Here is a 17,085-nt window from a genome sequence, read left to right on the forward strand (position 1 = left end):
GATTTCAAAGTAAGCCATTTTTGTTTTTATAATCTAACATATTCAGCATATAAACTGATAATATATGCTAATGGCAGTTATGCTTCAGGAACATTATTAAAAAATAGCAAGTTAGTAATCTTATTTTGAAATGTCCTGGCTTAGGTGTTTGTTTCAAGGTTAGAAGGAGACCAAGTGTTGGACTAGACACTGAGCTGTGCAGTTTTTAAGGACAGTTTTAGAACATTACCCAGTAACATAGGGGAAGGCACTGGTTCCTTCCTATTTAAAGCAGGAATATATATTTCTCCCCCATAGAGAAAGTCAAGAACCATGCCCCCATCTATCTCCACTTTTGATGAGTTTTTATGTTTGCCTTATGCTGGTCAAAGACTGTAATAAAGATATTGCATTGCATTGTTTGCACAAGTTATTCCTTGATACTGAAGTAGAAACTGTTTCAGAGCTTCCTATGTATACTTGAGTATGGTTGGGATCCAAAGAGTATTTTAGGTGTGTGTAAGTACATCCCTACCTACACTCGAGTTTCAACACTTTTTTTAGATCTTTGTATGTATTTTGTTTTTATCCATGCATGTTGTGAACTGTCTTGAATGGGGATATAAATATTCTAACATATAAATAAGCCTACATCTCATATGTATTTTCCATCCACTTCTGCAAAGCATCCAAAGCTGTCTTTCAATACATAATAAAAACCTGTTTGGGGCAATTGTTCCTTTCTCAAGTACTGGTGATTATGTTCTCTTAGTTTAAGACATTTTAATATCTGAATAAAGTAATCCAGACCAGATTATGTTGGGGGTATGTTTATTTCTTTCAACTAAAACTAAACAGGGCTTAATCTTATATATGTTGTATTTTTTATAGAATCTTATATATAAATAATCTTATATATGTTATATTTTTTAGTAGCAGTATATTTATGTACTTTGCAATTTCATTGTTCACCTTAACTTTAACTTTAAGTTGTTCATTGAGAATCTGCATAAACAGATTCTTGTCAGGCAGTGTTTTATGAGGAAGGTTCGGGAGAGGGTTTTTTTAACCTGACATTTTGTGGTTTTGCCTCATAAAACTAGCAGAGGACTTTCTGCATGGATTGTTAATGGGTTGAAGTAATGAATCTGGGGTGGGTGGGATGGAAGACACAAACAGGCATAAAGGGAGAGGGAGGGGGTACATGTACACAGTAGCTTTATTAATAGATAAAAGCAGTGGGAAGTTGGTCATATTCTTTTGCTTTAACTCAGACTCTGAAACTAAGCAGTGCTATGAACATCAGAAAATCGTTAAGTCAAGCTGTAGACATTGCTTTCAGCAACTCATTGTTGAAAGTAAAATCAATGAAATAAACAGATTTAATTGTATCCCGCCTCTCTCCCCCCTTAATATTGTGGACTGAGAAAACCAGTATTTTCAATGAACATTTATACATTGTATTAGTAACAGAATACTTACTTTTTCTGTTCTAGTAAAATACGCTTTTAAAAAACTGTAATGAAGAACATCAGTAGTCCATTTAATAATGGTGAGCTTGTTTCTCGTTTTGATTGTTGTATTTTCAAACATTTGTGTACTGCAGAAAAATCACTGGTGATAATCTGTTGCTAAGGCTTCCAATAATAAGACTGAAGATTAGGACCTAACCCTAATGTATATATCGTATTTTTGCATTTATACCCTGTGACTTATACTATTTTTTGCATCCTGCGAGGGGTGGTGCGGGCATCTAAGTGGATGTAGGTTATACAAAATTATTTTTTACACAGGTTTAATAATTTATCTTAAAATATCACTTCACTTCACTTCATGTCATGCTTTATCTGCTGATTGCCTAGGTCCAAGAATGAGATGAGGGCAGTGAGAGAGGAACCTGCATGTCCTTGCACAGCTATCTCAACCAAAACACAAGAAGCAACTACTGTATTTTTGCATATAGCAATAGCAATAGCAATAGCACTTACATTTATATACCGCTTTATAGCCGGAGCTCTCTAAGCGATTTACAATGATTTAGCATATTGCCCCCAACATTCTGGGTACTCATTTTACCGACCTCGGAAGGATGGAAGGCTGAATCAACCTTATATGTTGACTCATATATGTGTTTTTGCAGGTTATGCACCAGTGCAGGGGAATACACAGATGCTGGCTATGCTGGGTTTTAATACAATAAATGATGATTTATACTTGGATGTGTGTCATACCTGTGTGCATGGTATATACACAAAAATACTGTACTGTTCAGACATCAAAATAGTTCTGCATCCTGGAAATAATACTCAATCTCCCATATTAAAGAACTGGTAGTTTGTGCTGTTAAGTGCTTCCAGATAAAGATAACTTTGGCATAAACACTCAAGGAATCAAGATCTCTGCCAGTAGATATGCAACACAGATCCCTGCTAACTGGGCAAAGAGGCACCTCTTAAAGGGATGATTCTCTTGTATTTAGCAGGGCGAGAGCAACTGGCCCTATCCAACCCCAGCACAGCATCCCTCCTGTGGCTGCTTTTGGTGTCTAAGAACATAAGAACAGCCCTGCTGGATCAGGCCCACGGCCCATCTAGTCCAGCATCCTGTTTCACACAGTGGCCCACCAGATGCCGCTGGAAGCCATAGACAGGAGTTGAGGGTGTGCCCTCTCTCCTGCCATTACTCCCCTTGCAACCATATGTTTCTTTTTAGACTGTGAGCCCTTTGGGGACAGAACCACCTGAATTATTATTTTATTTTTCTATGTAAACTGCTTTGGAAACTTCTATTGAAAAGCAGCATATATGAAGTAGTAGTAGACTGAAAGTATATGATACGTTATATACAGTATCCAATTTATATCCTATAAATTGGATCCAATTTAATTTTGCTAATACTGTAGTATGGCTTCCCTGACAACTCTAACATTATAATATGCATTTTCACAAGGAGCTGAATTCCCAGCTGACGATAAAAAGCTGCGGTGTTGGCCAATTCTGACAGTGATTTTCTTGCTAATTAATGCCCTGACTTCAGAATTCACTTTTGGTAGACGATGCTTTCTCTGCATCTTCAGGTAGACAGTGAATCATCAGGCTTCCTGGCACATACTAGTTCCTCATTGTTCATCCTAGCCAGTGGAGATTGTAGCTGTGCTGTGAATGACCCAGTGATGCCTGTTTAGGTGTGAAGTGTGCTGACAAGATGTCCCCAATACCCATATGAGAGAAGTGGAGGTGAATCAAGGAAGAGATTGCCATTGAAAGGGCAAAGTTAAAAGAGAAGCTGCTGGAAGAGAACAGAAAGTGGACAATCTTTTCTAAACTGGGTGAGCAGTCCTTTGCCTACAACAAGTTAGACTGGATACTCGCATGAGAGGTAATAATCACAGTTAAATGGAAGAGAGACTCTGTTGAAAGGCCTAAATTGCATCCATAAAAATAGCTCACTATCTACTTTCCCCCCAGAAGCTGGTAATAATCAAATTTTACAAATGTGACTTTTAATTGCATAAGATAGAGGGCCCTAAATGTCCAAGTTAGTCTTATCAGTTTAGCTCCAGGCCATGGATCGCTCTCAGTTGCAATTGAAAAGTTGTCATTTCTCTCTCTCTGACAATACCACATATTTAGCTGCAACTGCGAAAGTCCTACTCCAGGAGGCAGAGAAAATCCATCTGCCATAGAGGAAACTCTTTATTAGTTCCAAATTATGAAGAAAACTGATCCCTTTTTCAGTCTTTAAGCCACTTTCTTCTGTAATGAACCCTACAGTTCCGTCTGGCAGTCAGCTGGAGTGATAGCTATCAGCTTAATCATCAGATATGCTCTATAGCTTTGACCCTCTTCAGCTCTGGATAGGGCAGTGTCTGTTCTTTCAGCTAAGAACCTGACCCAGATAAGCCTTTTCCTTTCTCTGCACCGGAAATCCACATCAGTCTTGGCCAAATAGTCTTATAAAAGACTTGTGATTTAGTCTTTTATAACTCAGAGCAAACAACTATTTCCTATTTTTAAAATGTGCCAACCAAACATTTGGGAGTACAGGCTTATTTAATAGCTTCTAGGGCTGACAGTTATGTACCTTGGAGGAGAGGTCTATCAATGGCTACCAGTCGCAGGGCTGTGGGCCACCTCCAGCCTCAAAAGCAGGATGCCTCTGAGTACCAGTTGCAGGGGAGTAATGGCAGGAGAGAGGGCACGCCCTCAACTCCTCCCTGTGGCTTCCAGCGGCTTCTGGTGGGCCACTGTGCGAAACAGGATGCTGGACTAGATGGGCCTTGGGCCTGATCCAGCAGGGCTGTTGTTATGTTCTTATCTTCTCTTGATAACAGAGTGATAGGGAGCTTTTCTCACCAACTTGAATGGGTACATTGGGATCACTAGAAGTGTAACCAATCCTATTTCATCATATCCAATTTCTTTGAAACTTTTTTGGAGGGAGGGGTACATACAACATGATCTGTGAGAAACGTCAGGCAAATTGATCTCTACTCGATGTCCATCCTAGCCAGAGGAGCTTTGCATGCAAAAGTGACACCATCTCTTGATAGATGTTTTCTGCTTCACATTGTTGCACTCTATCTATGGTGTATAATTATGAAAATCTTTCAATCAATTTGCTAACATACCTTCTAACTTTTGACAATCCATCAAAACAGATTTAAACACGTCCTACTGATCTTGAAGTCACCTGGCCCCATTATTTGACCTATCAGGGTACATAACTGCATATTAGAAGAACACAGGGTGTGTTGCTGGTGATGAGTTCCGCCCCCCCCCCCACCAGGTAATGTCTGCTCATGTGACAATATTTCCATTGACTGACAGGAACAGGAAAATCGCATCACAATCTTGGGATATGGAGTAAGCTGAAATAAGCACTGTAGAAGCTGGTGGAAGACTGTACATGGGTCTACATTATTCGACATAGGAGCAACAATTGACATTAATTTGGCAATGACCCCTTTTTGCTACAAGCTGGTATCTTCTCCCTTGCCATGGACCCATATTAGCAACAGTTTTTAATGTTAGGAACCTGCCATGCCTCTCCCCCCGCCCCACATGCTAGTCTATATGTGGAAATGTCTTGTAGTTTGAAAGAAAATCTAAATACGTTTTCAAAAGAAAAATGGAAAAGATGGATTGCTGTTAAACCATTTGATAAAAGGTGTAGTGTTTTTAGAGGCCAAACTAACAAAATGTTGAAAATCTCTGCTTAGATCTCCCATTTCTTTCCATTTCTTAAAAAAAACACCATCAGGGGTGGGGTTTGAATTGCATTGGGACCATGTCAGCGGTTGAAACCCCTTTCCTAGCGTTACAGTCCCAATGCAAGTGGGAGCTACAATCTCCTCATTTGGCTAGATCACATGGATGATTGCTCTAGAGAGACTGAAAATGGTTTTTCATCCATAATTTTGAATAAGTATCCAAAGTCATTCACACCCTTTATTTTCACAGTGCATAGCCACTTCCACTCCAGACACTTGCTAATGGGGCACCTTGTCCTTTGGATTGGAACAGTCAAACAACTGGTTATATTGCTTTCTTTTGATGTCCAGTGGGCTTGATGTCTTGGGGTGTTCTCTCTCTCTCTCTCTCTCTCTCTCTCTCAGCTTGTGGATAAGATGTGAAAGACTGCATCTTGCCCTGACTGATCAGTGCTGGATCATGTATTTGACAGTCACTGAAGGTGTATTCTATTGGCGGAATGCAGGGTGAGAAAAGATTGTACCATTGCATAGTCAATGAGTGTGTTGATTTTCAGCCTTTAAGTAAGGAATGTAGTGGCTCTATAGATCCATTTTGGAAACTGTGACATGCATAATAAGAAACATAGAGGGGGAAAGCAAAACAGCGAATAATCCAGAAACCTACTACATCAGGATAACATCATGGCCGAGAGAGAAACTCAGATACAGAGATTTAAATGTAAAACTGCCAATATATTTTGCTGAGGGGAAAATCTTGCATCCTCTGGAGACATAGCTAGACACTGGGTGGTCTTAAATATGATTCTTCAGTGGCATTTTATAAGAAAGCTGTTTGGTAGGCCATAACCTTTAATGTTCATGTATGCTTCTTTTTGACTTTTTGTTGTTGTTGGGAAAATGCAAGGAAACTTTCTGAACAAATAATTATGGCAACTATAGTATAGTTGTGTTTTTCTTAAACATTACTGCCCCCATATGGACACAGTATGGAACATACAGTGTAGGTAAAGCATTTCATATATTGTTGAGTTTTTAAAAAGGCTCTACTATAAATTGTTTTAAATCTTTGCAGATACCACAAAATGTTAGGTTAATTAGTAGTTGTCATTCCCAGAGTTTTTATTTTTGTTGACTCTTTTAAATGCTTATTTTCTTGCAGTAAATAATGCAGTTTGCTTTCTATAAAACTCATTGTACAGTTAAATTTCTGATAATGTTTCCCTTCTGTGGAGAAATTTACCCAGCCAAGGTTCTTGATATGTTTCTTTGGAAAGATTGGCAAATAATCTTTCATTGTAACTGTGGCACATAATTTCTGTGTTCCTTTCCTAATATGTAAAACCAAGTTAGAGATAGCTTCATAAATCCCGGAGACTGCAAATTCTGTCAGTCCTTACCTTTTGGAAACATTTGTAGTTGCATCTGTAGGTCTAAGCTGCAGACAATTCCCTGACCCTCAAACTGAGGATCATGCAGTTTGGCACTTCCCAGTATTTTCTAGGATTCACTGGATTGTTATAAAATTTCCAGGCTTGAACTGGTTGGTGTTTAAAGATTTTTAACAAGAAATGTGTGCGTGCAGGGATTATAAGGATTTAATGTTAAAATTTATTGCTACTACCACAGCTTTTTTTTAAAGATGGAGAGCTGAGGAACAGTTCTTTCTTATTTTTAATCTTTTAGAAGTGTTGCATGCCAAGTCAAGCATTCTTTATTTATTCCAAGTAGTTCATTCAGTGAATTCTTTGACTGTCCCAGGGGGCTGAGTGTGGAAAGGATGTTTACAAGTACAAAGTCAGTTATACACACTGTGCCTGCTCAGCTCCAGTTTGCTTCATATGTTTTGGCATAGAATGCTCTTTCCAACTTCACAACTGCATTCTTAAAGACAAAAGCACAAATGTATTCTGGCATCTGTAAATAGCAACATCATCTATAATTCCTCTTTCTATTTGTAAACCTGGAACAGGGATATGGCATCAACAAATTAAAACAGCCTATCTGCTCAGTCTTGGCAGAAAATAATTTGCTCCCTCTCCAGCTGTGCATGTAATACATCAGAGCTATAATCTTTTTAATGTCCACTTTGAAGTTGAAGAAAGAGTAATAATGTGTATACTAGCTTCTATATTTATGATAGATTTCTGATGTTTAAAATTAGTGCTATTTCTTAGACATTGACCATAATTTTGCAAACATAGGGTATGTTTACATGGATGTGCATGAGAGAATGCAGTACCTAGAATCTCTGTGTTGTGCATGTTTATGAGTGGGTGATCTCTGAGAATCAACTTCGTTCATGCTTAAGAATTTGACACATCTATCAGATTTGGCATTGGGAAGTTATTTATTCTCAACTAAGAATGCTTGTAAGTCTGAGTTTGATTTTGGTTGTTTGTGTTTGCCTTCCCCTGAAGTGCGTGTCACTTGACTTGCATGCTTGAGATACTGTCCTGGGTTTGTATATGTTGATGAGGATGTGTGTTGGTGGGGAATAGTGAATGGATGACCTGGCTTGTGACAGAGATTGCACTAGATCGTATTTTCGTCTTTGCAAAGCACAAGCACATGAAAGAGTGTATGCACATACTTCTTTGTGAGTGCACATGTTTTTAATGCTTCCAGGCCCCCAGACCATGGCGGGTAGCCAGGGGCTTGTAGAGTTCCATTGCCCTTGCAGAAACTATGTGCGCTGTGCAAGACCAACTTCCTTGATGCACAACAGCTTTTGGGGATGCAGGCTTGATTTTCCTTGTGTTGGGGAGGGGGCATTAAGAAGGCTGCATGACAAGGGAAGCAATGAAGCTAGTTGGAAGAGAATTGGAAGAGGAATCCAGAGGTAATCAAGGTTCAAGGTTTATTACAGTCCACGACTAGCACAACAAGGAAACAGAACAGAACATACAATACAGTTCAAGATAAGAACATAATACCATTTATATCATAATACCCTAGGGTAAAAGTAATCAGAGAAAAGGAAGAAGTCAGAGGAAGAGTCTGAGAAGGGAAGGGAATCTATAGGAGAACTTGGCAGATAGGACAACTGTGGCCAGGAAACACTTAAGGTAAGGGTCACATAATAATCAGAAACCAGCCACACCTTTGGGTGTATATCTCTATAGCAATGCCTCTAGGACTTAGCCCAAGCCTTGGACTAATCATTGCATAGAAAAAGAAGAAAAGACAAAGAGATGAGTGCCTACTAGCAACTTGTAACTGAAACTGTTACACCTCACTTTTAAAGCTTGGCTTTATGCAGATTAACTGAGAAACTGTAGGCTCCCACAAAATGTGATGGCCCCTTGCTTAAATGGCATTAAAAGAGGATTGAACAAATTCACAAAGTACAGGTTTATCAGTGACTACTAGCCATAATGGCTAATAGATCTTCCATGTTCAGAGTCAATTTGCCACTGCCCTCTCACATCAGTTGTGTGATTGTTTGTGGACTTCATGTCTTGTTTGTGGACTCTCCAGAAACGTCTGGATGAACATTCTTGGGAATTGGGCATTCAGTTTAACCCAGTAGGGTAATTCTTAAGTTGGCTAATCAAAATCAGTTGTTATGATCCCTCATTATACAGTGCCACTTTATGTAGTACCTGAAAAACCTTCAGATACTGTTTTTCTATGTGTAGACATGGTACATTGCTTCTATACATTCTTATGAGCATGTCAAGAGGCTGAGGATATCTCAGACTTACCTGACCGACCATGGTTGTATATTCATGTAACTCTGAAGTATTTTGGTTAGATAGTTGGGTTAGATACCCATTAAATTAGTTAACTACATTGCAGCAGTCATGCAATGAAAGGGTCAGAAATATGTGAATAGAATACTGAGACAAATTTGATTCCTCTTCAGATGGCAACAAAGTGGTTAGTCAGATTCAGTGTAAAACTAGGTAAAAGTATTGCACATTGGATAAAAACATAAGAAGAGCCGTGTTCCGTGTTGGATCAATCCAAAAGGCTATTTAGTCCAGCATCCTTTTTCCCACAGTGGCCAACTAGATGCCTCTGGTAAGCCCACAAGCAGGAGATGAAGGCATCATCCACTTCCATCATGGTATAATGATCTGTGGTAAACTTCAACTGGAATGTTGCTTTTATTTCTTTCTCAGTTGATTACCCAGATGCTCTCCTCTACACTGGGCTGTGAAGTTAATTCTCTCTAATTTTGTGCAGGTGCACACATTTTTGACACTTAATCTTGTTATTCCTCCCTTGTTGCAGGGTTTTTTGTTTTAACCAAGTTGTATCCTTCAGTTGCTACATTTCAATACAGGGAGATATCCCACCAAGTGGGATCTCACCGCCCAGAGCCTTTGTATCTCAACACCCAGAGCCTTTGGATGGGGTGCTTTATAAATATAGTAAATAAATAAAGTCTTGGTATCTGTGCCTTTGTATTGCACTTGTTTTGCTGGTAAAAGACTAAATAAAATCTGATCTGATATCTATATTTAACTGTTTGCATTATTGTATAGACATCACAAGTCATGAACATTATGTTCCGGTGTCTGCACTACAGTTTTATTGTGGGGTTTGCTGTAGAGTTAGTATAATCTAACCTAATCTGCTAGCTTCTGTCATGGTAAAGTGACCAAGGTGGGTGAAGTAGGGGTGTGCACGGAACCGCGGAGCTGCGGTCCGGCACTGGGGTGGGGGGTTCCATTAATGGAGGGGGGCTTTACTTTCCCCTCCCAACAACGGCGCCGTATTTACTTGAGCAATCGGGTGGTAGGATATCTCCCTGCCGCCCGCTTCAATCCCCGCTTGGCTCCATTAATAACTAAAAATTGGGCGGCAGGATACCTTCCTGCCGCCCCCTTCAAACCCCGCTTGGCCGGTGGCCACCCCTCACATCGGTTTTAGAGGATGAATACAACTGAAGGAAGCCCGGGCAGGTGTGCGGCTGGGGGAGTCAGTCATGTGACTTGCTTCTGGGGGCCCCCCAAGGCAGTGGGCCTCCAGACAACTGTCTCCCCTTGCCCTATTATAGTTACGCCCCTGCTGCCATGCCTGCAACAGCCTCCCTGCCAGGTAATATAAGCCATGTGGGACAAGGGTCAAGAGAACAAGTGGTAGGCTGTACTGCTCCAAGCAGCTTGTCTACCTCTCAGGAATCACAAACGGAACTGATCCAGCCTAATCACATAAACAGAAGTTGCTGGACACCTCTGCATCGTACACTGCAGTAATTGTAGGATCTGAGTCTGTTGGTCTAAATACGAGATATTTTGTCCACCTTTAAAAAGTCGCAGTGCATAATTGATGGTTCCAAATTCTGACTCAGGGAAGGAGGGCATGTTCTAACCTCCTCAGAACCCTGAGCGACGCACCATTTGTGGGGCCAGCGTGCTAATGCCGCGAGCAGCATCCCGTTGCTGCGGCACGGCACTTTAAAGGAGTCAGCAGCACGGGCTACCACTTTCATGGAATAGTTTTGCTTAGACAAGTGCTGTGATGGGGTGGCGGAGGATTGAGGGAGGGGCAGGTAAGACCTGCCTGCCTCCTTTTAAAGGTACTCCTTGCCCTGTGCTGAAATATTTTGGCTGCAGGGAGGCAAATCATTTTGGTGCTTCTTCAAAGAGGCGCTGAAATGATTTGGGCTCATTCCTACTAATTAGTGCCCACAGGTGGAAGTTATTGGGCAGTCAGGAGAGGAAGGCCACAACAGTAACAAAAGCAGCCAAGCAACAGAGCAACAGCAGAGCAGAGCCGGTCTTCTGACTATCCAAGCTGGGCCTAAAGTGGGGGGAGGTTGCAATAAATCTCCTGGTCCCAGCCAAGGAGACAAGCTGGCAAAGTTCAAGCCCCATACCTTTGCCTCCAGATATGGGTACTTCAAATTTATACCTTTACATAGGATTTTCTGCCATCCTTGGCGACTCAGACTGGCTGGAACATTTGCTTACACCTTAAAAGATTCAGGATATTTTAATACTTTTTCTAAAAGGAAAGCCTAAAGTGTTTGGGGTTTTTTTTAGTTCTGAGAAAAGATAATTTCAGGGGGATATGCTAGTATAATCCATGGTGTGCTATAATTATGTATGCTGTGGAGAGAGAGACTTCATATCATTTTCCTCTCTAATAATACTAGAACGTCGTTGTGCCTAATGCAGGGCTTCTTAGACTTGGCTCTCCAGATGTTCGATTGCATCTCCCATCACCACTAGAAAAAGACATTGTGTCTGAGGATGATGGGAATTGTAGTCCAACAATATCTGGGGAGCCAGGTTTGAGAACCCCTGACCTTATGCAATTGATTGGCAGTGGAGAAATACTTCTTAACACAACACATAATTAGCTTATGGAATTTGTTGGCATGAGATGTGATAACCAGTAGTTTGGATGGCTTTAAATGGGAATTAGATGAATTTTTGGAGATCAGGTCTATCAATGAGACTAAAAAAGTTCAAATTTCAGTGACATATGCTTCTGAATTTAACATTGCTGAGGGCAGACAAGAGTAACAGTTTAGTGCTGTTGTATTCACCTGTTTGTGAGCTTCTTGGGCATATCTCAGATGCTGGATTGCATGAATTTGGCCTGAACCAGAAAGGTTTCATTTGTTTAAAACCGCCTTTTATTCAGTTTTTCAAAAAATACAAGAAAGAAAATAAAAAGATCTTTCACCACTACCACTGTTCACTCGTTGAAGGCTGAAATTTTCAAGTTGGTTGAAAATTTGGTAGGCTAAATAAATCTTTCAATGACAGGTTCATTTAGCCTCCTTGATACAAAATAGAGTTGTATATATTGTATATATATCCCAACAATTAGGTTTAGGATCCAGGTCCTTACTTACTTACTTAAGTAATCACTTACTTATTTACTAGGATACAGGCAGGCACGTTCTTAGGGTGGGGCGACCAGAGCGATTGCCCCGGCCCCTTGCTGGGGCAGGCCCCATGGGGAGCAGCCTGCCCTGCAAAAATTAACCTCCCTCCCTTCTCCCAGCTTGGCTGATCTGTACCTCTGCAGCCTGCAGAACTTGCCTTCTAAAGGCTCCCTGCAGAAGAGGCAAGAGATGCTGCTACAGCTCCCTTTCCCCTACCCGACTCTCAGCTGTTCAGCGGATGGGCGGAGCTTCCCACTCTCTTAAATGCTTGCACTAGTTTGTCTCTGTAGTCTGCATGAAAAGGCTAATGCTGCTGTTTGTTTCCCTGGTGGGCGTCCATCTAAGGGTTAAGTAAAATAATCCACTTTCCTAGAGAGGCAAATGGGAGGAAAGGGAGGGACCGAGGAACTTTTCCTCTCCTGCTATGTTGGTTTATTTCTGAGTCCCAAGTGAAGCTCAAGCATGTTCTGTTTGCAGCTGCTTTCCTTTCAATTTCCGACTCTCTCCTCCATTCCTGCCTTCATTCCTGCACTCAAAGGAGCCTGTGGGGAGGCAGTGACAGCAGGAGGGTGGTCAAGGCGGGGATTATTATGTGGGGCATAGTAATGCTGTGCAAACCCTCTGCCCTCCCTGCCCTGCAGCCCTGGGCTGTGCTGAGAGCCTGCCTTCTTCCTCCTTCTCAGAGCCAGCAGTGGAAAGTATGGGATTTCCCTTTTTTCATAATCCCCCCCCCCCACTCTTGTATATTTCTGGAATGGCTTCCTATAGAGCTTTGATATCGGGCACAGATATAGGGCAGGGTGGGAGGGCTCTGAATATTGAAATTGAAATGGTTTGGACAAATTGTTGTTGTTGTTGTTATTATTATTTTTCTAAAAATATCAAAAAGGTCCTATAAGTGGCTTGTTTCATGGCAGAAAATTACAAAAACCTCTGGAACTGAAGGCCCCCTCCCCCGATCATCATTCTACCCCCATGTGGAGGAATCTGCCCTTTGCCTTCATAAAAAAGGGACCCCACTTTTTGCCCCACCCTTTAGATCACCTGGAATTACTTTGGCATAGGACTTTGATATCGGGCACAGATATAGGGCAGGATGGGAGGGCTCTGAATGTTGAAATTGAAATGGTTTGGACAAATTGTGTTTAATATTTTTTGAATTTATTCTAAAATATATATTTAAAAAGTCTTATAAATGGCTTGTTTCATGACTTTTAATAATTTTCCCTACTGCAGTAAAGCTGCCAGAAAGAGTTCTCTCTATCTATAGAGTATTTTACAACTAGTGAACGTAGGGCTAACTGTAAACATCTAAATAAACTTTATTTTATTTGTGCATGCAATATGCTCAAGTTGGTTTGCAGTCTAGAATGTCTGAGTGAGAACTGTGAAGCAAGGGGCATGTGTTGTGCTTTTAACTTTCCCCTGCTTTTTGTTATGTATGTATTGACATAAATCTTATTTTGTATTATTTGACTTTCTCATAGCTATGGCATTTGGGAATGTTGTGGAAGTATGTATCAAGATAGATGTTGTGTGCCTTTACACATGTGTACACTGATGCATTAATGTGAAGCATACATTTCTTGGCTTCCAGCTGCTTTGAAGGACGTTTCCCTAGCCAGTAAAAGTTAAATGGCTAGGTAATATTTATGGTAAGCTATTATTTAACTATTTCAAGCCAGTACAGTTAAATAAAAGCTTGCCATAAATAAGAAAATAATGTAGCTAATTTTGACTCTGGCTTCCTCAAATCAATGGTTTAGCCACATTTTACAAATGCACTATATGTGCAAGCTGATTGGACATGTCCAAAAACCTCACTCACTCATACTATTTACATAGTATGTCATCAGTCAGTATGATTTTGTAATCATATGAAATGTTAAGGGGGCCCTGCACATGCTGATTTGCCTCCAGCCCCACACACCCCTAATGATGGCCCTGGATATAGGTAAGTAATCACCAGCCTTCCATGAACTGAGAGCTTGGGTTAGGGCGGTATAAAAATGCACTAAATAAATAATAAATAAAAGTGGTCTGCTGGGTTCAGATTTGTGGCATTAACTTGTCCATTATCATCAGATCTCAGTTTGTTTTTTAGTACTGCAGTCTCGTTCTGTTAATGAATCAACACATTTGAATTAATTAATTTCTTATGGGAAAGCGCTTGTGTCTTTGCTGCTGCTATGGCACAGTAGCATTGCTAATGATTTTGTAACTTGTTTATTGCCGTCTCTGATCATTTCCTAAAATGGTTGCATTTTGGCACAATTTCATGAGAGATGCAAGCAGAATCCCCTCTCTAGGCACTGAATCTAAAAGAGTGCTTCTTCTGAACTCTGTATCTGTATCTATATCTTTATGGATTGACCTGCAGTTTCTTTGTTGAAGGCCATGTATTTCAGTGTTTCCTGATACAGTGTTTTCTTACTTATGTGTTAAAGAATTTTAAGCCTTACAGTTTGCAGATACTGAATGACAGCCAGACTAAATTATTCATGAGTCTCATTAATTTCAGTGGGACTACTCATGAGTAATTTAATCTGCTACTTATGCCAGCTACTTCATTTATGCCAGCTACTTCATTTTGCTGTTGTGCTCTTCTAAGTGTTGGACACTTTTGATTTTACTAGACAGTGTTTTAATATATTTTAAAAGTTGAGCATATGTATATTGAGCTTGTTATAAAAACCAAGTCAGCTTTAAAGGAAATACATTTAGGATTGACATACATTATCTAGATAGTAGGGATGTGCACGGAACCGGCTGGCCCGGTTCGGTTCAAGTCCGGACCGGACTCAAACCTGACCGGACCAGTTCAGTCTGAAACCCGTTTGAACTGCTCTGGGGGGTTCATGATTTTTAATTTTTAAAAAAACCTTTAGCCCTTTTGGGGGCTTCCTCTAGGCCATGGGGGGTGTCCCCAAAGGTTCCCCCTCCCTCTGCCGGCCCGTTTGGCTGCTTTATTCAGCCTGTTCGGGCATTCGTAAGTTGGCGCGGCGGCCATTTTCTCCGCTGCCGTGCATGCGCAAATGGCCTCTGCGAGGCCTGGCATGGCCCAGGGCCTCGCAGAGGCCATTTGTGCATTCAAGGCAGCCATTTTTTAATGTGCAGATGGCCTCTGTGAGGCCCTGGGCCATGCCAGGCCTTGCAGAGGCCAGTTGCTCATGCGTGGCAGTGGAGAAAATGACCGCCACGCCAACTTTTGGAGGTCCAAACAGGCTAAATAAAGTGGCTGAACGGTCCCGCAGCAGTGATGACTGAGGCTGGCAGGGGGAGGGGGAACTTTCGTGGAGCCCTCCTCCCTTGGCCTAGAGGAAGCCCCCTGAAGGGGCTAAAGGTTAAAAAATAAAAACAAAAACCATGAACAGTGGGGTGGGGGTGGGGTGGGTCCGAGGTCAGATTGAGCTGGGAGGGTTCAATTCGACCCTGAACGGTCAAACCGAACCGGTTCAACCTCGAACAGGTTTGGGTTCAAACCTGTTTCCACATCTCTACTGGATAGTGATCTCACGACAGTCATAAACAATGGGTTCTGGGGCTGCGCAGATCAACTTCGGGTAAAATTTGTTAGCTCCTCGAGATGCCCCCAACCACCTCCTGTGCGTGCCCTGCATTATCTTATATTGGCGGTTAGGCGTCCCTCTTTCTGTTTCTTTCTGACCACCTTAGTGATCTCATTTTCGGATTACTAAAGCGCCTCAGAAATAAGCCTTTATACAAAAAAAAAAGTTTCAACGGCTTGAAAATGGATTGGAACAACTATTCTAAGGATTACCCAAGGATACTGGAGAAGTATTAGAGAATTACACGGTTTATTGACTACGGAATGCTAAACAGTATATGAGAAGTATTGACCATTTTAACTGTGATTATGGTGGGATTTATTGGCTTGACCCGGGATTGGAATTGATTACTCTATTGGGCAAATCCCCTATTGTGCTTCCCATGAGTGCAAAAGCTCCTAGGGAGAAAACCACATTTAAAAGTTGTGAAAACTGCAAGGGGAAACTCCCCTCAACAGATGGCCACCAACTCTGTTGGCTGTGCTTGGGAGAGGGCCATAGTGCCTGCTCAATCTGCTCTTCATTCTCTGAGCAGACTTTTAAAAACTGAGTGGCTCGACTTAAAGTGGTGTTACTGGAGAACGTGCTTCACCCCGGAAACACTATGCCCCAGTCACCTGTAGCTTTGAGTTCGACCTCAAAATCAGCACCAAGCACTGCAACACATATGCAGTCTCAATCCTTGGTGTCTGGGGCAGCAGCCTCAACCTTGAGGGATGAAACACCCTTCAAGAGACTGACTGCCATACAAGCCAGCCCAAAAAGAAAGGGCAAGGCATTAGCGGACGCACTGCCGCCGAAGAAACACAGAGACAAGATGCACAAGAAGAGCCATAGCAAGACATCTGAAACAATCTCCTCTCCGACATGGTTGCAGAAGATGAATGTTCATCAGCATTGGCATTAGACCGACATTGTCTGGAATCACGACATCGAGCAGCATCGCTTTCAGCAGCACCAACCCTATAGCAGTTTCCATGTACGCCGCGGCAGCTGCGTTCAAAGCCAACATCCTCATCATCGAGGCCAAGTGAGCAGACACCTGTCACCTTCAACATTTCACACAATGTTGAGCCCAAGGCAGAGACTGGGTTAGACCCTACATCGGTGATGGACATCATTAAGCTGATGGCGTCTGGAGAGAGCACTCCGTCAACTACTACGTTTAAAGGCTTCCTTAGTCACGAACTGGATGCTGAGGAGGAGGAATCAGAACATCTTTCGGTACTGAGGACACCTTCGGTGTCGAACACAAGCCCATATGAAGCCAACCCCAGAGATGGGGTTACTACCACATAGAGGTTGGGGGGATACCTCCATAACCCTATCACCAGAAGAAAATTCTCTATTTAAACAATGGCAAATACAAAAAAAAAAAAAAAAAGCACTTAACACAGACCGCAATGCCGCTTAACGCCGAACAGGCAAGATTATTGGGACACATCAGTGCACACAATCACACTACAAGAACCAAA

General features: G+C 41.6%; 1 protein-coding gene across 14 annotated transcripts in view; it reads left to right on the forward strand.

Annotated features, from left to right (window-relative positions):
• VPS13B (vacuolar protein sorting 13 homolog B) overlaps nucleotides 1–17,085 on the forward strand; it is a 714,157-nt gene that overhangs the window by 243,730 nt on the left and 453,342 nt on the right. The window contains exons 19-20 of one of the 14 annotated variants that reach the window (XR_008306071.1): nucleotides 8,150–8,259; nucleotides 9,431–9,608. The exons of the other annotated variants lie outside the window; for them this stretch is intronic. The gene's annotated coding sequence lies outside the window, so the exon portion shown is untranslated. Of the gene's footprint in view, nucleotides 1–8,149; nucleotides 8,260–9,430; nucleotides 9,609–17,085 lie in introns of those variants that run through there. 14 annotated transcript variants of the gene reach the window in all.

Source organism: Hemicordylus capensis, chromosome 4, assembly GCF_027244095.1.
Source record: "Hemicordylus capensis ecotype Gifberg chromosome 4, rHemCap1.1.pri, whole genome shotgun sequence".
Taxonomy (NCBI): domain Eukaryota; kingdom Metazoa; phylum Chordata; class Lepidosauria; order Squamata; family Cordylidae; genus Hemicordylus; species Hemicordylus capensis.